The sequence below is a fragment of the Delphinapterus leucas genome, chromosome 5 (genome assembly GCF_059928025.1).
Source record: "Delphinapterus leucas isolate spDelLeu-1000000601 "Yukka" chromosome 5, BTC_Dleu_Yukka2, whole genome shotgun sequence".
NCBI lineage: Eukaryota > Metazoa > Chordata > Mammalia > Artiodactyla > Monodontidae > Delphinapterus > Delphinapterus leucas.
The window spans coordinates 12,485,483-12,512,059 of NC_143133.1; positions in this window are offsets into that span (position 1 = coordinate 12,485,483).

Here is a 26,577-nt window from a genome sequence, read left to right on the forward strand (position 1 = left end):
ATGATCTCTGTCCCATCGTTGTCTGACTAACCCGTGTGCACGAATATGCTTAGTAGTGTTGAAATTTCATAACTTTGTATCCTTTTAGAATTGTCTGTGGATGTTTTCTCCCTATTAACTGTGACCATATGAAATCAGTGGTCAAAACGAGTGTCAAACATCTCTCCTCTTTTTACCAGAGCAATTATTCAGTTCCTAAAATTGACCAAGAGGCTCCTTTCATTTCTCTCTTTTGCTCCTCTGTTCTTTCCCACTACTCTCTCTTCCCTTCCCTGAGCCAGATATCCCAGAAAAATAAAAAAAGAAACATCAGTGTTCCTAGAGTTGACAGGGAAAATAAAACACAGCGCATTAACAACAATGACTCTGAACTACATAAACATATGTGGGAGGAAGGGAATAAAAAGTAATCATAGTGTATCTGTTTTTTTTTAATTCAGTGACTTTTATTTGAAAGAACGTTATTAAAATCACTCCAGCTCATTGCCATGAACTCCACTTCATAGTTCAACGGTACAATTCACTGTTATATTTTATTCAATGCCGAAAGGTTTTTCAAAGTGGTCTTTTCCTTTTAATTACAACTGCAACCTGACACAAATGGATTTTTAGAGTCATGTGGAACTCCTTACACTTCTGTTATCATAACTCACTCAGGGATATATAGTTAGATGCCCCATTTCCCCAGTGGGTGATAACTCTTCCTTCACATATATATTCTGGTGAACCCATTTAAACCCAATACTCAACGTGCAGAACTGCTGAACAAAGTGGAACTTTAAAAGTCATATCTGTTGCCTCAGAACTCATTGTAACCTTTATAATGTTAATAGATTGCTTTGTTTGTAATCAAGGCTGACTTTCAAAATCCAGGAAGTCGCTTGACTGCTCAAGCTTGGTTAATTTCTGATGGTTGTTAACCCAATCAGTTGACAATAGGTACAGATATCTAGAGACTGATTCTTTTTCTTTTTCCTACAGCAGGAAGCACACATGTCTGCCAGGTTAGGTCAGGTAAAGAAAGCCTGGAGATTAAATGGGAAACCATTTAATGAAGTCTTTGTTTCCACTGAAAACCAACTCAAGAGCTCCTGTCAGTGTTTTAATTCAAAATGAGAAGGGCCAGTGTACTTAAGCTATTACAGATGACTCACTTGAGTCTCCTATGTCCATTCTGCAATGGATGTAAAAAATTCTCTGTGATGGGAAAGGTTGAACAACATCTGAAAGGTTTCATTCATTCCACAAGCATATACTGATTACTTACTAGGTGCTGACCATACAGAGATGACAATGACATGATCCCAAATATACATTGTTCATTTTGTTTCAGCTTGCAATGGTTCATGTTATTTGAGGGTTAAACTCTAAAAGTCGGTGAACCTGCAGAACTAATCAAATGCAAAAACAAAGTAGTAAGTTTAGCCAGGGTTTTGTAATAAAGGGACTGGAGTAGAAGAGTTGTTTCAGTAGATATGTCTTCCTCTAAATTCACTCATTCCTTGCACTGGGTAGACATTTTTCTTTGCTGAGTCTCATCCAACAGCTGCACACATTTACTCTGGCTTCTCTCTTTTAATCAAGGATTTTTATTTTATTTATTTATTTTTTCAGGGCCTTCATTCTCTGCATCACAACTGGGTGCCAGGGCCCAGCAGGACTCTGAATTCAGATAATGTTGGTTGAGGCAATGTAGACATCTTCATGGTTTGAACTACAGCGTTCATTAAATTTTTGGCTGCTTGGATCAGGGAGGTGACACTGTCCAAAGCTGCCATGATTAGCTCTCCCTCCCAGGTTGTAGATCTCAGCTTTAAGTTGACTGCCAACTTTCATTTGGTGATAGTAGAACGTCATCTGTTCCAGTAATCCAACAAGTACTGTTTGCATGATGGATCTGGAAACTGGTTGGCAACCTGCCAAGAGAGGACATCCATCCTTGACACTGATTCTGATATCATTTTAGCTGCAGAGATCACATCAGTTGCATGCTTTGGTAGTCCTCTGCCCCTTGCGAAGTCTGTCATCTCCATTATGATCATACACAATTTCTTGGTCAGAACAATATCATTGCTTGTATCGTCCATATCTCAATCTCAACATACAGCTTACCCTTCAATTTCTTGAAATCAGCAACTTGCTCAGCACTTTTTTCCTTTTCTGCCTCAGGTGTTTGAGTCAGCTTAGCTCAGTCAGTTTTCCCTTCGGTGTGAATGCTGAATGCTGGTGTAACTGCAGACCTCGTGATCCCCTTCCAGGTCAGAAACATCCTCCAGTTCCTCTGGGGTTCAAATAGCCATGACTGAACATTGTATATCATGAATTGCATCAAAGATATTCTTCGATAATTCCAAAAATTGATTATCATCAAACACATCCAAAGAGTTTTTACTTAAGACTTCCAAGGCAATACTCACTGGTGTTACAAACTCAAGAACTGCATGCAGTACTTGTAAGGATGTTAACATTTCTCATCATACTTTCAGTAAAAGACCCTGGCTCTACCTGTCCATTTTACCTATGACAATGTGAGCAACTCTTGCTGCCCATCCTCTGATAGCACCTGAAGAATGGTCTAAATTATCAGCATCCTGGTCTCTCAAGGCTATGATACATCTTCTAGGATATGACTCTGAGATTTAACTTTTATAACTCAGGAACACCCAGATAAAAGAGATGCATACGGCAAGGTCTGGGGAAAGGGTACAGAGCTTCCATGACCTCTCCAGGTGCACCATTCTCCCCAGTTCTCCATGTATTCACCAGCCAGAAAGCTCTGTTATATCTGTCTTAATACTATGAATTCCTAATCACCAGCAAGAAATACTGTATAGTTACCTTTCAGCAGCAGCAGAGACAGAGATATATATTTTGGATCCATGGGTGCAGAGATGGGATTTAAAACCTTAGGAAAGAATTAGATCACCAAGGGAAAAAGTATAGAGGAGAAAAGTCCATGGACAGAGTACTCGAGACCTAGAAACGAAGACTGAAAACAAACAGCCATCAAGACAGAAGAAGAATTAAGAGAAAGGGAAGTAAATGTTTCAAGGAGGAGAGAGTGATCAACTAGAGCAAATGCTACTGATGGATAAAATAAGATGAAGGGTGAGAATTGGCCATTGCTCTTAGCAATACAGAGGTTGCTAATCAAGCAAGGGTTCTTTTCAAATAGAAGAAATATCAGCATATTTGTGTGCTAATGGTAGTCATCCAACAGAGAAAGAAATCTGAGGATACGATGAGCAAAGAGACAGTTGTAATTCAGTAGACAAGAAAGCCGATTATCTAGTGCACAAGAGTAGTACTTGGTGTTAGCTCGGAGCACAGACGGCTCATCTGTAGTATCAGAAGAAAGGTAGGGAATATGGGCACAGGTATGGCAGGTGTGCAGCTACCTTGGTGGAAGTTCTCTTCTGATAGCTTCCATTTTCTCAGTGAATTACAAGGTAATATCTGAGGTTAAAGATAATGGAGAAAGTATTGGAAGAACTGAGGAGAAAGAAGACATGAAATACTTATTGAGGAGAGTCGGAATGGGAAGTGACTTGGGAAATACAGAATGATTACTGCAACTCACTAAGGGCCTCTTGAGGTAAACTACTATTCATTTAAATTGAGACATATGTGTATATATCTGTTGCGCAGGGGAAAGTACAGAGAAAGTAAAGAACTGGATTTAACCAGGGCTGTGGTTTAGCCAGGAGAGTAAAACCAAGTAAAAGAGGGACAGGGGAGTTGATGATATACACAAAGGAGTAACTATCACGGTTGACCATTAGAGTAAAGCTGAGTTAAAAGGAAAGGATACAAGAAAGGTGAGAGACAGTGAAAAATAGTTTAAAAATGGAACAATGGTTTTACTAAGATACTTGAATTGTGGGAGATGACATACTAGAGACAGTAAGCTAAAAACGCAAAAGAGTGGGACAAAGAAATATTTGTTAATTTACTGAAAATCAGAGACAATAATAAAACACTGCTTATATTTCTCTCAGCTTATTTCTCTCTACCCCCCACCAAAGTCCTACTTTCCCATAATATTTGCATCAGGAGTATTTTAAAATGAATAAAACAATCCTTTTTGGTGAGTCTATTGATATTTTAAGAGAATAAATTTAATTAAAGGACCTGAGAGGATCCAAATGCCCAAGCTATAGCAGTACATGCTTAGAACTACACAAACAAACATACTAACCAAAACAACACTGAGATATCTTTTCTTACCCGTCACTCTGAGTATCTGAAGTCAGTGAGGCTTTTCTCTACAGATGAATTTGCATCTCTTAATCTTATATTTAAATGGAATTTGAAAGTTCCTTTTCTATTGAATTGTCACTTAATCTAACTAATCCAGTTATTTTATTTTATTTTATTTATTTATTTATTTTGCGGTACGCAGGCCTCTCACTGTTGTGGTCTCTCCCGTTGCGGAGCACAGGCTCCAGACGCGCAGGCTCAGTGGCCATGGCTCACAGGCCCAGCCGCTCTGCGGCATGTGGGATCTTCCCAGACCGGGGCACGAACCCCTGTCCCCTGCATCGGCAGGCGGACTCTCAACCACTGCGCCACCAGGGAAGCCCTAATCCAGTTATTTTAAAGATATATCTCTTTGCTGTGCATTACAGCTTTGAAATTAATTAGTATCCAGATACACTGAAGTGCACCTTCTGTGTAAAGTGAATGTAAGAAGGATTAATGTACAGGCAGGGAAGATCACTTGTGGAAAATGTGGGCACTTACAAACTTATTGCATTCAGCTACGCCAAAATTTCAGTCTAGCTAGTTCTTGATTAAAGCGCTTTTAAGTTTTAAAACTGGCCTTTCACAGTCAGACAGGGACAATATATACAAATATATTTCCCTTTCTATGTTATTACGAATATATATATCTAAGATTATAGGACTTGTGCATTAGAAGGAAGAAAATAATATAGATATAAACACTTAGATGGTCATAATAAGGCAATCTTTGAATTACAGGGCAATAGAGTCATCTTCCTTTTAAATTCAGCTACCTTCAGCTATTCTAATAAGGAAAAACTGGAAATCTATGTTGCCAGGTAGTCCCTGGTCTATGCCAACCAGGTACCAACTACCTGACAATGTTCGTCAGAGTCCGAGCCATACTATGCACCACAGTGTGTAAATTAATCCTTTCACTCACAAGTTCAATAGTATTTCAGTCTCCTGCAAAAACCCAAGATCAGCCGTCCCTGACAACTGGTGAGAGATACGTAGTTACTAATTACAAAGTACAATATTGCCTTTGCATTGAATAGGCTGCCTTCTCCAGTCCTCACTTAACCTCTGTCCAACAAAACTGTCTGGTCTAAGTAGTACAGAACAATAACTGGATAGGCATAAGGACAAAAGAGATGTGTTATTCAGCTACATCATTTGGCAAGCCAGATGAACTTACACATGTCAGTCTTCTTTTACAGCTTTCTGAAGCCTCAGTCTACAATAGTAAAGTCACCAGAAATGAAATGCATAGATGAGAAAACGGAAAGGTTTATTGTTCCACGTGCTATAAACTGTAAGACAGGTAAATGACACACTAAACATTCATATCATATTTTCAACAGCTATTTATTGACCAACCAGCATCAGTTAGAGGGTACGGAGCCTTTAAAGTAAAGTAATCAGGGGGGCAAAAACAAAAAAAAGTTATATGCAAGAAGAAAATGATGCTTGCTAAGTAGAAGTATTGTGGATAATTTCCTAAAGGGAATTGAGAGGATTTAGACAAGCACCAATAGTATAAAGAAAGATGGGGAGAGGGGAAGGTGGGTGGAAAGTTTGGATGCAGAAGTCTAGAGGCTGCTTGTGGGCAATGGTAATATTCACTATGGCAGTACCATAAGGTTTACTAAGAAATTAGGCAGATTGGGCTATATGTATATGTATAGACCACTGGCTCCTCTAAGTGGCATCCAAAACCTCTGGGGGTCTCTAAGATTATTCCAGGGAATCTACAAGGACAAAACAATTTTCATAATAATATTAAGATGTCATTTGCCTTTTTCATTCTCTCATGAGTATATGATGGCATTTTCTAGGGGATACATACCATGTAATACCTCAAGTGACTGAATGCAGAGCAGATATGAGAAACCAAATGTCTTCTATAAATCCTGACATTAAAGAAATTTGTAAAGAGACTGTGGAAAAATGAGACTCTTGTTTCATTGGAACTCTTGTTTCCAACTATTTTTGTTGTTTTGGGAAACAGCATTATTTTTCATAAAAATATTATCATTGTTAAACTTGTTGTATGTTTATTGTTTTCATTTTTAAATGTATTCGAGCCACGTTATAATTTCTGTTTTAATTTCTTAATACAGTTAATATGAGTGCAACCTACATTAACACAATCATGTTTGGATATTCAACGATTTTTAACAATATAAAATGGTCTCTGGACCAAGTGTTTGAGGAATGTTGGTAGAGATGAAAGAATCTGTGTTTGCTCCCTAAGGACAGGGTGAAGAGGAAGTGGTCATTGGAATTAATTGAAAATGAGAAGACATGATCAGAGTTTAGAGCTTTGCCATATTTACCTGCTATATTTCACTGCAAAATCTGTTTTGCAGTACTTATAAATTTGCCAGTTTAGCTTCTGTAAACAATTTTCCTTCTATGTTAAAGAAGAGGCAACATTTGCATTAGGCACGTCTTGCATCCCAATTCTTGGCCCTTCTTATTTCAGCTACTGCTGTCATCACCAGCCCTGCACAGGCTTCCACTATTTTGCCTGGGAGCCACCAGACTCCTTGGCTTAGGCCTGAACCATCTACATCACTCTTCCCTCCTGGGCTTCTCTGAGCTATAGTGTGGGGAGCCCACAGGGACCCACTTTGCTCTCACAACGTGCCCACACAGAAATTTACAGCACTACCATTGAACAATAAATGATGAGGACCAATAAATAAACACTTCCACCTTTTTTGCACCTGAGTGGAAACTTCTAAAACATGTTTCATAAGGCTTCTCACGAGGTGCCAAGGGAACCACCTGGAACCTTAATAACCCATCTTTGTTTGGCTTTTCCTCCTTCCTGACTTCTCCCCCTCTCTATTTCTCACTTCCACTTCCTGGGATGATGTTTGCAAATAAAAACAACTCTTTGCTTCAGTGTCTGCTTTGGGGGAACCCCAAGCTAAGATAATACTCAACTAAATTTTCTGTCTAAAAATCCAAGTACTTTCATGTCACATGAATCCAAATCCAATCTGTTTCCTGTTAGTGAAAACTAAAAAGTGCCATGGAAAGTATCTGTTATATTTGTAGAGCAAGATATACAAATGTAAAATTGATATTTTATAAATAACACTCCCATGTATAGTTTTGCTTCCATGTTTTAAATAAAGACCAAGAAATATGTTGACAATATAGTGGTTCAGCTGTAAAATAGATCCATTGGTTAAGTTAAGCTTCTACTGGGTACCAGAAAAATTATAACAAAATTAAGAGTACTCAATGAACCAGAAAAATAAAATATTTTAAGATCCTTCTCCATAACAAGACTGAAGAATAACGGTCAAGAATCTAATTTATTTCCCAGTGCCTTAGAATTTTGCATACTCTTTTTCTTCTTGGCAGAAGCATTTCTCTTATGAATTCAGTTTCATGCCACCCCATTATTACCATGTAGGGACATCTCATAGGTCATCATTAACTTCCAGAATCTCCTCTGGCAGAAAGCCTTCTCCTCAGGATTTCCACTCAAGGTTTTGGCCCCATGGGAGTATGCTGAGCATACTTAGAAGAAATCAACTCTCCCAGATGTATTAATAAGTCAGAGACTATGACCTTCTCATATAACACATCCTGCTTAGTAATGATTAAATAACTATGCAGGGAAGTCTGATGCCCTCTTGGTAACCTACCTCGCTCATATTGTTGGCCTTGTGGTCAAGGCTGACATAATTTTAAATATAATCACTGCTTCCTCAAGAATTATTATTCCATTTGCTAGTTCTACTTGTTCATTACATACAAATCTGACTACCTATTGCTTGAAATATGCAATTTGGGGAAACATAATAGAAAATAAGCCTCAAATTTGTCCTTTCTAATTATCTGCAAATGTCAATGTTCCTCAAAATATTCTTCCTGTTTAAGTATACATTTTGTAGATTCTCTGGTAAATTACAAACTATCATAAGAAATCCTCAAATAACATTTCCTCTTTGAAAGCTTACTTGACTGTATCTACGATACAAGCACAGGCAGGTTTTAATACTTCTGTTCTCCTCTTTAACATACCAAGTTGTATCACATTTTCTTACCTGTACTGAGTAACACATTTGTCTGTCCCTTTAAGTACTTTGGTGGCAGACCTCATGCCATATACACTTCTGCATGGTCAATGTATATAGCCTGGTGCCTAACACACAGAAAATGTTAAATAAATAAACAAATGTATGAATGAATGGATGAAGAATACATCAATTGATAACTAATGAATATGTGAGTGAAAGAACAAATAAACAAATAATTGAAACAAGTAGGTTCAATAGAGTACAAGGGTCAGAATTCCAGAAGCACAATGGAAAAGTCCAGACCAATTAAGGATTTTTTTTTTTTCTCTTCTTTCAATTCTCATTTCAGAGTATAAATTGTTTCCGATTTAGTGGAAATGGAAAAAGATTTTTCACGGAACTAATTTTTCTATATTAAAGTTCTTTCTGACTTTAATGAAATATCCTCCCTAAGCTCGTCTTTTGCCCTCCTCTCTCTCTCAGAAGTGAAGCAGTGAATGCTCAACTCACAGGCTTCACAGCTCTATTTTTAATGCTTGCAGTAGAGTCGGAGACATACATTAAGAATTTTTTAAAGTCTTATTATCATTAAATCCAACAAACTGTTAGAGGGAAAGAATTGTTCTGATCAGAATTATACTAATTACTTGCATAGAATCAGGGAGCTGCCATTACGGCAGCTTTGTGTGCTCGTACAACTTTTCATTCTCTGCTGGATGCCATATCTCTACCTTTGCGCTTGTATGCTTTAAACAGTGGTGTGCTCTACTCTAAACGCTGAGATTCAGAGCTTTAGAAGCAGGTGTATGTAAGATAACAGGAGAATGAGAGTTTCCTGATTAAAATTGTTATGTAGAAGCAGTACGAGTTTTATTCGCTGATCCTTCTTTTGTTTTCTTGTTTCCTGGTAAGGTCAGTTACTTTGGGTGTTGCTGGCATGGCACGAGGTAAACCACATGACAGCTCTCGTAAATTTACTTTTCTTGTCATTGGAATTAAGAATTTGCTTTTGGCCTTTTGTCTAGAACTATTTCACTTTCTTAGAGCTTTAGAAATCATCAATCATATACATATCACTTGGATAGCCAGCTTGACAGTTTGGATGGGCCATTATTGTAGTTTAAATTTCATTTTTGGAAGATTTCATTTGACATTTCAGACTTATTATGCTACCTTGAAAGCTGGAGCTCCATAGGGCTCCGCCTTTGATCTCAGGTTATCATTAGCTAATGCCAATGATCCACGGCATCCCCCTTGTGTGCACGTGAACTCAAAACACTTGTGAAATTCCATTTCATTATGGCTCTTTTTTCATTAGTAATTATATTGGACAGTTTGAGAGCAGTCTGTACATATTACAGAAACTCTCCCAATGTAATTTCATTAATTATTAAGATGAATAATAATTAGAAATTACAGTTGTGTTTGATTAAGGATAAATAATAAAGTTATGATTAAAGTGATACTTCGTTTTCATAAAAATTGAAAGGAGGAAAAGGAGATGCAGACTAGGGAGTCCCTGCTTTCATTTCTTTGCTCTTTTGCTGCCACTGAAAAGAATTTCTGTAGCTGCATTAAACCAAGACACAGTGTGACTGTAATTAACACTATTATAAAAAAAAGCTCATTTATAGTTTTACTTTGCTTTCAGCAAAGCTTCTATAAAGAATGTATTAAAGAAGAATGAGGCAAATGGTCATTTTAACAAGGTATTCACAAATAGCTTTTCTGTGAAAAGAATTCTGCTTCAGTGTTTTGAAAATATCAAGTGGCTCACAAAAAGCATACACTTAGTAATGGTATAAGGCATTGCATATATTATAAAACATATACTAATAATGTAAGTTATTATTAAGAAATAAGTATTCATATGTTTATGTGTAAGCCAGAAAAAGTATTCTGATTTGTGGTTATATATTCTGACATTTAGAAATAATTTTTCTTTATATTTTCACTCATGTATCTCTGAATTCCCTCTAAATAAATAAGAACAATTGGGTTTGAACTGACAGGGTGAGAGGATGCTTTCCTGGAAATACTGATTCAGTGACATATATAGCACTGTTGGTTTCTTGGGGCGGTTATCCTCTAGGTACTAGAAATCTTTTTTTATTCTCTCCGAATACCTTGAAATCACAACATGCCTCTGGTATTTCTTCCGTCTATTATGTAAATAATTGTTATTTTATTCACCAGTCTATAATGATGCTTATGATTCCCTTCATAATGCCAACTAATTGCCATCAAACACTCACCAACCGCTCATTTCATGCTCAGTAGACTACACTGTCTCTTTCAAGTTACCTTAAACCTCAGTCAGACCTTTTCTGTGCATCGTTGGACAGATTTGCACTATCAAATTTACATCTTATTTTATTTCTTGATGTGTTTTCATTTTGGGTCAGGGATGTTTTTCAGAGAACAAAATAAATGACAGAGAGCTGCAGTGGGAAAACAATGCATCAGAGAATACGCTCTGCTCAGTGTCTAGAAAAGTGCTATTTGGCTGAGAGCATTTGCAGCACAACTCTAATGCTCAGTGGCCAAACGGATACCTTTTGCCTGCTGCACCACCTCTCCTGGGCTGAGAATGTGTGACAACGCTCAACACGTGCATGGGAAGTGTGTGTGTGTGTGTGTGTGTGTCTGTATACACACAAATATATGTTAACAGTGCGCCACTATATGTGTATGTTTATATGCCTAAAATAATGTTTTTATTCATCTATTGTATAGAAAAATAACAAATCAGAGATGTATGAATTGAAGTTAATCTTGTTATGTGTATAATATACAACAAGTTTATAGAGTCCAAAGGCATTGAAATGGTAAGAAAATAGCATGTCTCTTTCTCGCCTTCTGTTTTCAAATACAATTATTTATGTGCTAATTAACTACTGGGGGACTATATTTGCCTTCTATTTTCTTTTGATCATGTGAACTGAGAAGGCGATTTACAGAAATATATTGATATTAAGAGAATCCCATTACAATAAAATAATATGTGTGACCACGAGACTGCTTTTAAAGGATTTTATTCCCATTGTTGTCAGAATCACCTTTGTACTCAGCTTTAAGGTGTAAAAGCAGATTTAGAAAACCCAATCAATAATGTGCATTATAGAAATTACCTATAGGTGTCATGACAATGATGTATGCTTCTGTTTCAATTAACTGCAGGAGAGATAAAAGTGGTTTGATTATATGCAAAATTTATTGGAATGAGAACTTCTCAACTAAGTATACAAAAGGATACTCTACTGAAAAGATTGGGTCTTTTGTTTGCTTGTATTAAACTCTGATGAAGACATGTCCTTCTATTTTAGTCTAGAATTCCACTTTCAAATAGTTTCTTTCACATGCATACCCTTTATCTTCTAAGCAATGCAGAATTACTGACTTCCCATGATGCTTTCTTTTCACCTCTCTTCGGCTAACTGAACAGTTCTTCCTTGGGCGAAATCCTTTCATCACCAATACAAAGTCAAGCAGATGAGCTAGTCTTTGGTTATCAAAGAAACCCGTCTCCCTAGCCACATTGATGGTTAAGAGATGCAGACATGCTGAGGAATCAGAGCCCTGCCCTGGACTTTTTCTTGAACAGTTGGATAACAGGCTCTCTTTTCACTAGGACAGTCAGTGTGAGGAAAATAGAAGCCTAGAGCTAGTACTGGCCTGATATCTTTGCCACAATATGGGGGGAGACTGCCTGGAAATGAAGCCAACTCTGAGGAAAGTGAAAGGAGTAGCCTCATAACATCGTTTGAAGCCCAGAACCCAGTGGTGCCTAAGTAAGGTTTATTTCTTAGACAGCTCTCCTCCACAACCAATTACGTGAGATGATAAATTCTCCTTTTGGTCTCTTAAGTTTGAGTGCATCTTTATCACTTTCAACTGAAAGATTTGTGACTAACACACATACACATACACGCACTTAGCAAGTGACATGCTGAACATACAAAATGGCACATCTTATTTTTGAAGTGTTGGAAGTGAGCTTTGAAAAAGAGGGAAATGTTCTTGAATCTTAGCCTGATACAATGAAGGAGTATCTTAGGAGAAAATCAGTAACATGATTCACTGTTAATCTAACATGGTGTTTCTTGGAAGAAAAATATAATACCCCTTTTCAGTCATATCCCAGGCCCTGACTGTGATGCTCAAGAGCGCTCCAAACCAGCCTCCAACACCAGATTTTCCTTGTCGACTGAAGTCCACTCTACAGCTGACTTCACCAGACATCCTTGCTTCTTATCACATGCTCAGCCTCATAACTAAATGGCAAATGAATGGCAAAGAATCACTGTGTGTAGCTTCTTTCCAATTCTGAAGCTGATATAAAACTAACTCACAAAATCAGATGTTTGTGATTCCCAGAGTTGTGAATGATGTCTTTGTAAGTCACCTTACTACCAGAACACTAACTTCCGAGTCCTCCTTTTTGACTGTATACTGGCAGTTAGGTATTGGATTCAGGCTGACTGTAGGAAATGACAGCAGGGAGAGAGGGGCTTCCTCTCAGCCTTACCTTTAAGTAAACTTGTGGTAAAGTATCCTGTAGAAAAATTTATCAGTCTTCTCTTATTTAAGTAAAAGATGGTTTGATTGTTATTTTTGCTTTCAGAAAATCCAAAGAAAAAAACTTAATCCTCACTGAGTGGAGGGGAAAAAAAAAAGAGCTTGGATTCTAAGACAAAGTGTAATCTGTTAGTTATATGGCAGAAGCTAGAAAGAAGAGAGGACTCTGGTTTAAAAATTGAAACGAAAAACTATTCTTTGGTGTTGCACTGTTCAATTCCAGTGCCTGCATTTCTTTGCTGAGGGCTTTCTCTGTCCAGCGGAACCTGTCCTGATTGTGTTCATGAAAGGCAGCCAGAAGTTCTGGGGAATTAATGTCCCCATGTCCAGCGGTTCTCAACCAGGGACTTGACAGGAGTTGGTGTATAAATACCTCAGCTTCCTTACATTCCAGGTGGAAAAAAATCTGAGGTGTGTGTGTATTACACTGTTTTCTGTAGTTCCTCAGAAAGATTAACTTCCAGCTGCCCACAGTGGTAACGTAATTGTTGATGCACTCTTTACTGACTGTCTCCTATCTAAATTTGCCACTTCTCTACTTTTGTTTTCTAGAATTACCTCCCAGCCAACTAGCCAATCCCAAATCCTTGCTGCCTGTTTGCTTCTTTGGGATCACAAACCAAGACACCCGTAATGTTAATCGTTATCCTAGACCCCATCCCACTTACGACAGGTTAAAGATGCCATTGAGAGGTGGGATCTAAGACCCTTCTGAATCTGGACCAAATTATTCATCATCATCATCATTATTATTTCACCCAAACAATATTTGATTATTTAACCCATTATTTCCTGTTTCTTTGTTCACCTTTCTATCTACATCTTATTCCTTCTTTCTGGTCTTGGTTTCGTTCTTTTCATAGTATAACATTTAGTATGCGTTTTGGTAAGAGTTTATTTGCATTCAAAACACATGGTGTTTTTTTTTTCTAGAATGTTCTTTATTTAACTACCATTTCCTTAATAGGTTTATCTGGATCTTAAATTCAGCTAATGACTAGATATAAAATTTTAAGTTGCTAGTTATATTCTCTTAGTATTTTAATTCATTCTGTCATCTGTTTCTATTGATGTTAGTAAATGCACTAAGTTAATCTTTGTAAGTAATATTTTATGTGATTGCTTTTTTAAAAAGTGTGATTACATACTTTTTTTTTGGAATACTCAGTATTTCATTAAAGTGTGTCTATATGTGGATTTTTTCGTTTTAATTCATCCTGGTTGGGATTCACCATGACTCACAAACATGATATACCAAGATTTTCTTCAACTCCAGAAAATTTGCAGGAGTTACATCTTTCATATTACCTCTATTCTACTCCCTGTATTCACTCGTCCTTGTTAATTAGAAATATGTTGGTCTGTCTCATTCGTTCTTCCATGTTTGAAATGAAAGATTGCTTTCATTTTATTTTATTTCTTTAACTCTCTATGCTTCCTTCTGAGAAATGTATTCTTCTCATTTCCAGCTTGCACCTTTTCCAATAGCTATATCGAATCTGCCATTTAGCTCTTCTATTGCTTTTTTCTCATGATTACATGTTTCATTTCTATATGTTCTTTTGGCTTCTTTTAAATTTTGTTGTGATTTTTTTATTTTTTGTCTCTTGTGTTTTCAACTCCATATTTCATTTTTAAGATGCTTAAACGTACTTATATTTTAAATCTTATCATTTCATTAACTAATAACTCTATGTTTAATTTAGCTGTTGGTTATCTATTCTGATTATTATTTATCATGGCTATTTTATGTTATTTGGGGCTGTGGCTTCCTTTTCACAAGAACTTTTTCTCTGAGAACCCTGTGCAACCTGGATTGTGAGTGCTTTGTTCCAGAAAGTATTCACATTTGCTTCTTTCAGTGCTAGAGCACTAATAACAGAGAATTCATTTGTTGGCTTTAGATGTCCTTGGCCTCTCTGATAGCATACATTGAAAGCCTAACTTTATGAAGGCAAGGACTTGGTTACAAACCCTCAGAATCTTTAATTGTTTTCCTCTGAGAGCTTAGATGGGAAGTTCAAGGGTTCTGACTTCATACAGTCTTAGCCAATTCTCTTCCTAACCAAAGCCTTGTGCCCTGTCCCTGCGGGGATGTGGAAAACCACACATACGGGTGACCTGCATCAACAAACACTCCCAGAAAAACCACAGCTTCATCTCCCACTTTTCATGCATATCATCAGCTTTCTTTTGCTTTATAACTTCTCAGGATTTTTCTTATTCCCTTGTTAATGAAAGTATATATTTTAAAGTATTTTATTGTATTTTATCCAGTATTTCTGAATGTTTTGAAGCTGAAGGGTTTTCATATTATCTATTAGGTTGAGCCATATAAAATGTCCATTTTTTGTCAGTCCAAAACAGTTCAACATTATTGATTCATATGGCGCAATCTAATAGTTACCTATATTAGTGGAAATGAATATCCCTCCAGTCTTTCATTCTGTTAAATAAATATCGTTCACCAGGAATAGCAGCTAGTTTTTGGTGATCCTGTCAACTGGTTAGCAGATATCTGGATAGAATTTACGGACTATTTCTAAGCTAAGACTATTTTCAGTGCCCCATTAGACTTCAAGTTGAAAAATATCACAATCATATCTTCAAGGTTGAGTGATTCAACTTAGATTGTGGCAATAAGTGCCCAAATCATTCTTTGGGTGCATTTAGGTATTTCTACAGCATATAGGCATGTATGACTTAAGAAAACAAATATATGCTGATTAAATCATTAATTTCTTTCATCAGTAAGTGAAGAAAATATTACTCTGAAGGAACTAAACTCTTTGCAAACTAGCCATTTGCATCATAGTTTTCTTCTTGAGAAATCTTTATATTTACACTTAATTTTTAAAGTAGACATATATTGGCCATTAAGTGATAGGTTCTAGGTACCCCAGATATACCAAATTTAGTTCCTCAGAAAGAGGAATAAATAATAATAAATAAGTTGGTAATAAATAAGTTGGTATCATTGAAATAAATCACTGAACAACATACTTGAAATCTCAAGAATGGTCTTTAAAGGCATTTTCAGTGTCATGAATAAATGTTCTTTGTTTCCTAATCTCATTTCAAACTCATTATACCTTTCAGAGTCAGGGTTCAGCAGAATAGAAAAGCAGTCATGACTTGTTATTTTTTCGGAGAGCACACTAAAAACATACAGACAACATGACCATAATTTGATTTTATTTACAGTTTTCTCTGTCTTATTCAACAGTGGATTAAGATCAGTGGGGATTTCTTTAGAGTCACAGATATTTGGAGAATAAAATTGTGCATAAACTGGCACCGCAGTATAGCCACTTCCATTCAATTCATAAAATAGTCCTCAATTAAATGAGAAAACTCCTCTCCTGTATCATGATTTTTCAATAATAAACAAAACAAAACATGTTGAACACTTCTCTCTTATATGCAGAGACCAAATGCACTTTATACATCAGTGTTCTTTCCACGGATAAAGAACATGATAATGGCATGTATGTTGGATGGTGACAGTTCTTCCACACTGCATACTCACGATATTATGCAGACATACCATATCAGTTGACAAGTGTATTTTTTCTATAGTCTGTTCTGCTTTCCCTCACATGAGCATATTTATCATTTACTGATTTGTGAAGCTCTTTAAAAAATGGCATGATTTATACATATTTTTTATTATACAGACTAAAACTTGCAATGATAAACTTTGATAGCTGAGTTTCACTTTGTTCTCTCCTATTTGAACTATTTGAACCTATTTGAATCTAATTAATTAATTTCACACGGAAAATGATGATTTTCACCTTTCAGACATAAATTCAACTGTTTACCACAGAGCTCACTATGTTTTGTTTCCAGTTGGCACATAAACTGTGACGCCTCCATGCAACCATTTGTCAGAACTTCAGAACAGTTTAGGCACTGCCACTCTGTATAGATGGTTACCAGTTTAACAAACCTAATTTAACGTGATCTTCTTTGAAATTCCTGTTTGCAATTTTCTTCTGCTGCTGCCTTTATGAAATTATTACATGCTCAGAAGTGTTGTTCTAAGAACAAATTCACGTTCAATATTTTATTACAAGTCCTAGTCAATGTTTATATTTATGACTTTATTCTGTGTTACAGTATTTATGATCCTATTTTGTTACTACCTTCATGCTTTAATGAGTGACTTTTAAGCTATTGATCCTTTTATGTGAATTGGGGATAAAATAAAGCAATATCCCAGCTACAATAAAAATGCAAATTTAACAAATTTAATTAATAAAATGCAATTTATATGAAACTACCTCAGTCAAGACAAATTACTGCCTGTTAAATGAATGTTAGCCTAGACCAACTGTCCAGCACAATACTTATAGTCCATTATCAAAATCTTAATAATTATTATGGCTGTAATAGAATTTCTATGAAAAATAGTTAACCTCAAATTTCAAATATATGAAATATATGTGAACAAAAGTTTTCATCTTTTTATATTCATAGAAAATTATCAAATCTCCATTGGACAATTGATAGTCTGTCACACTTCAAGATGACCCTGGTCAATGAAGAGCCATTCTGGAGAGGGGAGACATAAACTTCATAAGCAGAAAGTAGTCCAGAGATTGTTTCAAAGGTTCAAGTGATAAACAATAGGGCATGAAGAAGGGTAAAGGAAATGGTAATGATAAGCAGAAAGAGGAAATAGTATGCAGGGTCATTTTGGCATAAAATCTGTAGTTTCCATTTTCTACCTATAGTCTTTCTTTACCATTTTGTGTTGGTCCCAGTCTATTGATAATGCTATGGGCTAGAAATGTCCTGGGGGGCACTCACTTGGGCCCCTATAACTGTGGCCAGTCTCCACAGACATCTCCCCCTCCAGAGCTAAGCCCCTGTGGTTCTTATCATTACAAAACACCGCTCAGCAACAACCATCAGGGAATTTTGGGGTACAAACAGATATATTATTGACAAGTCTTGAAGGGTACATGGCACATCTGGGGCCACACAGTGAGGTTATGGGTAGAAAGAGAGAGTGGGAACCTGGTTTCTGCCTTTATTGGGGTCTGAGAGTGGGGTGCCTAGGGTTTTGTGGGTTTACTCTTTATTGGTGAATTTAAAACATAAGAGCAGGAATTAGGACTAAAGCACAGGAAGGAACAAGTGACGTCATTCAAATGGTCAGTTATCTAGGTAAACCAGGGCTTTCTAAAAGGGGAATTTCATTGCTGGGGCAGCCTGGTTTCTTATCTAGTTCCTTTACTAGTAGTTGTGTCATGCAGCTCGCAGTATCTTTATTTGAGAAAGATATCTTTGAAATGGATGCCTCAGGACTCAAAAAGCTTAACGTCAGGCACTTACACTACATTTACCCACTCTGGTTAGGCATCTATGGCCACCAGTCAGCTGAAACAGGAAAGTGGCATATGGCTTCTATGTTGGCAGATACAATGTTCCCACCTAATTTGACAGCATCGGGCTTGCAGGAAACACTATTCTCTTGGCTTCCATGATACCACAATTTCCTCTTTTCTATGCCTCAACATTCCTCTGAGCCCCAGATTCTGTCAACTGCCTACTTAGCATTAACAATTTCATATTTAATAATTACCTAAAAGTTGAACTCAATTAATACCCACATCCTTTGCTTCCCTAGTCTTTCTCATCTCAGTTAAAGTCACCACCACTGAGCCCATTATGTGTTCTTCTTCCTCATCTATCATTAAAGCCTGTGAACACTAACTCCAAAATATATCCAAAAAATCATCTCCACTGGTAACCACTCTAAGGCAAGTCACCACCAACTATCAATCGAGCTGCTTCAAACGCCTCACAGCTTCTTTGTTAGCCTGTACTTCATTTTATATATAAGAACCCGAAGTCATCTTCTCAAAGCATAAATGAGATCATGACACCTCTTTGTCTACAACTCTTATAATTAAGAACTCAAAGATGTTACCTGACTTTAGCCCTGTGCACACCCTAAACCTCTTTGGCACTCTGCCCCTGGCTTGCGAGGCTTTAGCCATGCTCTCTCTCCTTTGGCTCGTACAATACGGTGTCTAGTCCAAACTTAAGGACTTTATACTTTGTTTTCTCTCCCCGGAATACTCTTCATTTTGATCTTCACATATGTACCTCTTTTGAATCATTTGGATCTTACCTGCAAAGTCATCTACTTAATGAAATGTTCCCTGATCATCTAAATCATCATTTCAGCCACTCCCTAACATATTTACCTGTCTCAATTTCTTTGCACTAGCTTTCACTATCCAAAAATCAGCTTTTATATATTCATTTGTTAGTTTACTATGTCTTCTCCCCACATGAATGAAAGTTCCATGAGTCCAGAAACTTTTTCTTATTTGCCATTGTATCATGCATTAAAAAAAAAGAAATAATAAATATTTGTTGCATAAATGGATGTTAAATTAACAAATAAGTTGGTAATCAAAACATGTGAGATGTAGTGAATAACAGGAAGAATTAACAATGACTAACGTTGAGAGAATAAATTGTTAAATAAATAATGATGCCATTAATGTGAATATAACACCCAGAAGATGAAGTTTGGAAGAACCAAATAGGAGGTACCAGAATATCAAAATAGTGACTTCCAGTAGTTTGGATTTCAATGGAGAGATTGGGGCCAGAAATACAGAACTGGATTCATTTGAATGAATATGGTAGTTATAACTGACGTGGCTGACCTCCCTAAGAGAAACAATACAGGAGAATGACAAGCTCTGAATGTCTAAGAAGAGAAGATGTAAATGATACCAGAGAGCGTGTTCTTGTCTTGTGGCAGAAAGAATTCAGAGACTTCAGATATGAGACAGGGAGGTCAAGAAAGCAAAGCAAAAACATATTTAAGCGATAGTACACTCTCAAGGGGAGAACAGGCAGTCTCAGGTGGGTAGCTGCCCTGAGTTTCTTTGGCAAGCCAGTTACGTGGGGTGTAGAAATGAAGGGGCAGAATATTCTTTGGGGAGGGAGAGATTTCCGAGTCGTATTCCCTGATTTTCAACCCAGTTCCACCTTCTCAAGGGGAGGAAGAATTTTTGTCCTTATTTAGTCTTGATCGGAAGTGTCATGGTGTCAGTGCCTGATGGGTACTTCTTATCTGCAAGGCTAGTTTTATTGTAATGAGAGCATAGTGAGCAAAAGGTTACATTCAGACGCTGGAGATTCCCGCCTTTTCCAACCTTTCTTTGCTTCTAGGACACTTATCACCCCAAAATGTGTGTTTTCCTGTCAGTCTGGAGGTTCCTGCCTTGCTTTGTCCGAGGACCCCCATCGTTTACAAGCTGTGTGGTTTCCTGCCATCTGCCCCTTGCCATCCTTTCTCTGCTCATATCTAGCTAACTGTCTGCTTTAACATAGTCAGGAAAAAGAGGGGGGGAAATGTAGGTAAGAAGAGAAAGGTAAATTCAAATTTACATAATCCAAGGATGAGATGAGAAGAGTCGTCCTCATGCAACTAATGATCAACATCACCAACCACCATATGAGTTCAGTAAATATTGGGTAGGATGAAAACCCAGGAAGTTGAACTGGACTAAGGCAGGGAGCTCTGCAGCCAGTTTGCATACGGTTGAAGAGTGAGAGAAAAATGAAGTAGTAGAGACAATGAACGTGGACCACTCTCCCAAAGTATGACACTAGATTATAGAAAAATAAAGAATAACAATTTGAATATTTTTTAAGATAGAGAAAACTTGAACACGTTTGTAAGTCAAGGAGAAATGACCAGAGAAGCGGGAGGCTTAAAGATATAAGTCAGATGTGACTAAGGGGTCAGACAAAGTGGTTATCAATACAGTGACTGTGGAGTGATTGAGGCCACATTCTGAAACCAGTGACGGTCTTTATCAACTAAACATCGTGGAGGGAAAGTGGATATGTACACAGCACATATAATGGACTAGAGCTCCATGAAGATCATGTTAGAAAAGAACATTCCACAGGGCAGTGTAGGTAAGATCCCACTAATAAACTCTCCTTGGCGACTTCACCACTTAGGTGTGGACTGTCACTTGCATTGCAACGACCTATATGTTCAGCCTGAACAGCCATATTGCCCATATCCTCTTTAATTTAAAAGGAAAAAGAAAGATAGTGTAGGGGAGCAAAATTTACCACCCCAAAATATGTCTCACTCGGCATAAGGATTATTTTGGACTGAATATTTTTAAGAAAGAGAAAACTCAGGAAGTTTTCTTTATCATTTCCTTAAGTGCCTAAAAGATTTAGACGGCTTGTAGCAAGAACAGAGCTATTATCAGAGATAATAGCAAAGCATATGAGCTGAGTGTAGTAAACGGGGGTGAACTTAGCAAGGCCTGTTTGTCCACCTTTCTCTTGGTGTCCCTTTGTCTCTGCACGGCATGACAATCACTTATTTACTAAACAGTTGCTCTTCCCACCTTCCTGTGAATTGTCTTCCTTTCCTTTGAAGTCCCAGACTCCTACCCTCTTCTCCTAAGCTCAGGATGGCATATAAAAACCTCAACAGCCTAACTGTCAGAGGCTCTCATATTTTGCGGCCCCAATACATACTTAATTTAACTTATTTTTCTCCTTTTCATTTCTTGTTTATCACAGGGGGTATCTCAGTCAAGAACCTAGAAGGGTAGAGGGAAAATTATTTTTCCTCCCCAACATTAGCTAATAAGAAGTTACAAAAATAGACCATGGAGCATATTTATCACCCAGTTTTGCTCTTATAACAATAGGATAACATTGTGCCAAAGACAGAATCAGAGTCATGCTAATAGCACCTTCTTTTCTCCCAGATGTGTCCCAATTTGGATGATAAACATTATGATCTATATTTGTCCTATATAAAAATACATATTACATAACATTTTAACAGTAACTCGTGGCAGAGCTAAAATATAAGATCACACGGCAACAACACTCAGTGATTCATAAGTAATAAGAAAATGGGCAGCAGAATTTACCCAAGTTTGTGACTTGTCAAGTTAAGAGTTAAGGAACGAAATAATATCAATATGTGTCAAGCAGTATGGTCCAGGCGCTGTTCCACCCTAACAAGTGTAATCTCATTTACTCCTCACAGCAAGCCTAGGAGAGAGGTATTTTATAACTCCCACCTAGCAGATGAACTGGGAGACTGAAAAATTAACTACCTTGGCTAAAGGAACAGAGCAGCAAATGGTGGAACTTACAATCAAAAGCAGACAATTTGGTGGAATTTTAAGGTATTTGTGAGTTTGGAAGTAAAAAGACTGGGATGTAGTTTAGAGGACAAATGAGCAATGGGAGACTCTACACTAGGATGATCAGTAACAGACAAGAGGTGAACCTAAGGGCAAAACATGTGTTCAGTTGAAGTAAGGGGCTGATTGAGTGCAGGGGGAGATAAAAGGCTGTGGTGAGAGACAGGGATTTCAAAGTTTGAGGCCATGTACATAAAGCCATATTAAATATTAATAGACCTGGGAAGTAACCATTCTTGTGAGTGGCTGAAAAACATTAGTAAAACAGAGGAAAGTTTTAGAAGTTAAGAAAGTCAAGAATTATGAACCAGTAAATTAATTTGAAAAATACTGAAATGTAAATTATATAGAAGTAATAAAATCTCAGAGTAATAAGATGTCCTCAGAGTGAAAAAGGACAAATGATACTTTTATGAAATAAATTTAGGCAAAGCTTTATTTCCGCCTTTGTTTTTAAAACACACACACACACACACAGAGTTACACCGAAATCCTTTTAATTTGAATACCAGGTATTAAAGAGGAAAATTCAGAAACGTAAAATCGGGTGTTTAACAAATACACCTTTTGTTGATAATACTGTATAACTGTTAATGTACTCACAATAATTTGTCTAATTACCAATCCGAATGTCAAAATAGCTGAATTTATTATCAGTATAAAAATAGACCTATACTTCCATTAGCTCAAGACAAATTTTCCATAATGGCCAAAGTACTCCAGAATCCATATGAGACACAAAACAAAGAGTAAATCTACACTGACCTAATTATGTAATGAGAGAGAATTTGCCTTGCTTTTATTCAAAAGCCGTTTATTTCTTTCAGATGTCCCTCGATAGAAACAGATTTCATAACTTAAATAGGAAACTCATTTAATCAACTGGTATTGTTTGTCCCTTTGTTTGTCCCAATAATTGCTACATTTTTAACACCAAAGGAAAAATACTGAGCCTGTCCTTAAAAGACTCTTTTTTCTCTCATATTTAAGCAGGCAGGATTATATTTATGAAGAAGTTGAAACAGTTTTATTTGAGTTAGGAGAGAAACAGTGATAAACTTGTGCCACAAACTGTGTAACAGAAAGCCTCATGAGAAAGCAGCATTTTAGCACTTAGAGGGTACAGGAAAGTAAATCTTACAATATTCATTTCACCTCCTTTCAACACAAATAGGCAACATCATTATTTGCCAATAGAAAATGGCTATGGAAGAAAAAAATACCATTGGCTATGAACCTACGTTGCGAACCCTCCCCAGTAGCTTCATCGATATACAATGCATTAAAAAATGATTTGTACTGTTTAGCCTATTAAAATAAATTCCTTTTGTATTTAAAAAATCAAGGGCTATTTGGTTATATTTCAGTAATCAAAGAGCCTAATTCTTACAATTTAGATTTATTGACCAAAAAATTGAAGTCAGTTACAAAGATTCTGAAAATAAACAGAAAATACTGAAAACTGAAAGTTAAGGTTCAGTAAGTATCTTTTAGTAGCCTTACACATCCCTAATCCTTCTGTCCTTAAATGTCTCTACTGCTAGTAGGAAAATTTCCTTATTTGCATTGACTTTTTTTTTCTAGACAGCAAAACTGCACAGAAACTGTCAGTTTGCTGCAGTTCGGGGGACACCCTCAATAGCATAGACATTTTTGTTAACCCTGTTTGAAGTTTCAAGATTGCTTTTTGGACAAGTCCAAAATACCTTTCACATTTCTTATCGAAAGCTATATACAAAATGGCAGTGCATTTTCCCAACACTCTTCAGAGGTCGCGAAATGCATTTTTATTTTCACTTGTAAACTGTGCCTACATTATGACAGGCAATCCAATGATAAGAGAGAAATTCACCCCAAAGGAGGTTTTCTCTAAACCATGCTGAACAATTTCTTTGGAAAATTTTCCTATCCAACTGCAGTTCTGGAAATATTTAATTTATTGCTAGCAATATGAATCTCTCTTAATCTATAGGTGATTAATCTTAAGCGTATATAGAAGAGAGAGAGAAAAACTTGGCAGCAGATTCTCACAGAATCTTCTACTTTATTCATTTCATGGTCTCATTCTTTCACTCCATAGCACTAGCCAATGTCCAAGTCCAATTACAACTCAGAGAAACCTTCAAACAATATAGTCTAAATTAGTCCCTTTAATATTTAATATCCTGTTCATTATTCTCCAATCTGCTTGCATTTATATCCCTTTCTATCAACATGAGCATAAGTTTCCTAATATCTCCATTAATACAGAAATAGAAAAATTGCTGATGTACATTTCCCTGAGACCTTACAAATATTTCAGGATTATGTACCATACACTCATGATCAACACGTCACACACTTCAAGTTACTAAAGAGTTTTATCTACCACCTGAAGGAACAGATGCCTTCATATTTATATGAACCTGTCCCTTATTCACAGTGGATATAATCAGACCCAGGGAAGATTATATCCATTCTCTGAAAGAACAATAGCACAGTTCAGCTGGTGAGCTCTGGAGTCAGATGGCCCAGGTTAGTCTGGAATATGATAATATCTATGTGTCCTTAGGCAGGTTATCTAACTCTTATTTTTTTTTCTGTTTCTTCATCCAGATATTGAAGATAGTAATAGAATCTACCCTATAAGGTTAATGCAAGGACTAAATGGAATATTATACAGGGCTTTCTTATTAGAATCCAGAGTTTCTAGCACAAAATCAGAGCTCAGACTTAAGAAGCATTACATGATTTTTGTTGATGTTTTGTTTTGTTTTTATTATTATTTTTTGCCACCTCTGGGATAAGCATATTTCATCATAAAACCGTTTAACAAAGGTAATTCATTGTGAAAATATAAAACTTGTTCACATTTGAGGAAGGGTCATATTCAAAAGCATTCTGCATATCTGAGTTCACTCTGGTTCTCTTTAAATAGGAGACCTACAAAAGTTTACTAGTAAAGCTCTGTTAGTTTAAGTGGGCTTATCACTAGGTAGGACATTTAGCAGGAAGTAGAAGTAGAAACTACTTCTGTAGCTTCTCTCTGCCATTTAAAATCTCAATACAAACCAAGTCCCTAAATGTTACAGAGATAATGTTGTGTTGGGTCCACAGAGTTACCTTTGTTCTTTGTCTCATTATTCTCAACCATTTCAAAATATTCTCTCTGCTATAACATCAGAGTCTCAATCTAAAGAAGTTTCCTCATTGAATATAAAGTTATAAAAATAATTGTTTCAGCAGAGGACAGAGCTTAAATGAGGCAGAATCAGGTCAGCACAACAGCAAGGTTAATCTTTCAAGAATTTTAGGGATGGTATTGTTTTCTTTCATTTTGTTTTGATAAATGTAAATACATATTTATAAAATATAAGCATCATTGAAAATATTCAACATAATTACATCCAACTTTTGCTTAAAGGCAGTTTTTTTGTTATATATTCTTATAACTTTTATGAATAAATTTGTGCAATGTTTGTAAGGAATAGTCACATAAAGCAGTTTTCTCCCCATTTCTCTAACCTAGTTCCCAATGCTGTAGAGTGACATGCAATTTGTTTCTAGCAAATAATACAAATAGTGTTCTCTAGTCTATTGAAGTATCTCATTATAAAAGACAGAATTCTAAGATGGTCTACATGATCTCCGTTCTTTAGTGTTGCACCCTGAATATGTCCCTCTTCTTGACAGTGGGTGGGACCAGTAACTTGCTTCTAGCAGAATATGGTAAAAGTCTCATGATTAGGTGGTGATATATTTTTTTCAGTTTTACGGAGGTATAATTAGCAAATAAAAATTTTAAATATTTAAAGTATACATCATGATGATTTGATATATGTATACATTGTAAACTTATTCCCTCATCTAGTTAATTATCACATCCATCACCTCACATATTTACTTTTTTATGTGTGCATGAGAACATTTTACTATTCTCTTAGCAAATTTCAATTACACAATACACTGCTACCAGTTAGAGTCACCATGTTATACATTAGATCCTCAGACTTTATTCATCTGATAGCTAAAAGTTTGTACCCTTTTACCAATCTCTCCCTATTCCTAACACTCCCAGCCCCTGGTGATCACCTTTCTGCTATTTCTATGAATTTGACATTTTTTCATTTTAGATTCCACATTTAGTGACACCACGCAGTGTTTGTCTTTCTCTCTCTGGCTTATTTCACTTATTGTAATGCCCTTAAGGTTATGACATGTTTACGAGACTCTGTCTTGCTAGTAGACACAAGTGAGACTCTCCTGCTGAACTTGAAGAAGTAAGCTGCTGAAACGCTTGAAGATGGCAGCATGGGAAGATGCGCAGTTTGCATCTCCTCACAACTAGGGCACCTGCCAGACACTGGTGGGGGACCAAGACACCCAAGGAGATAGGAGGAACCTGCAAACAAACCAGTAGGACGTCAGGGGACTTAGAGGGGAGGAGAAGTAGCGGCCAGACAGGACCTGAGGGGTGGCTGGGAGGGGGGAGGGGTTTCCACGCCTGAAGGGACCCTCAGGGGCTATGA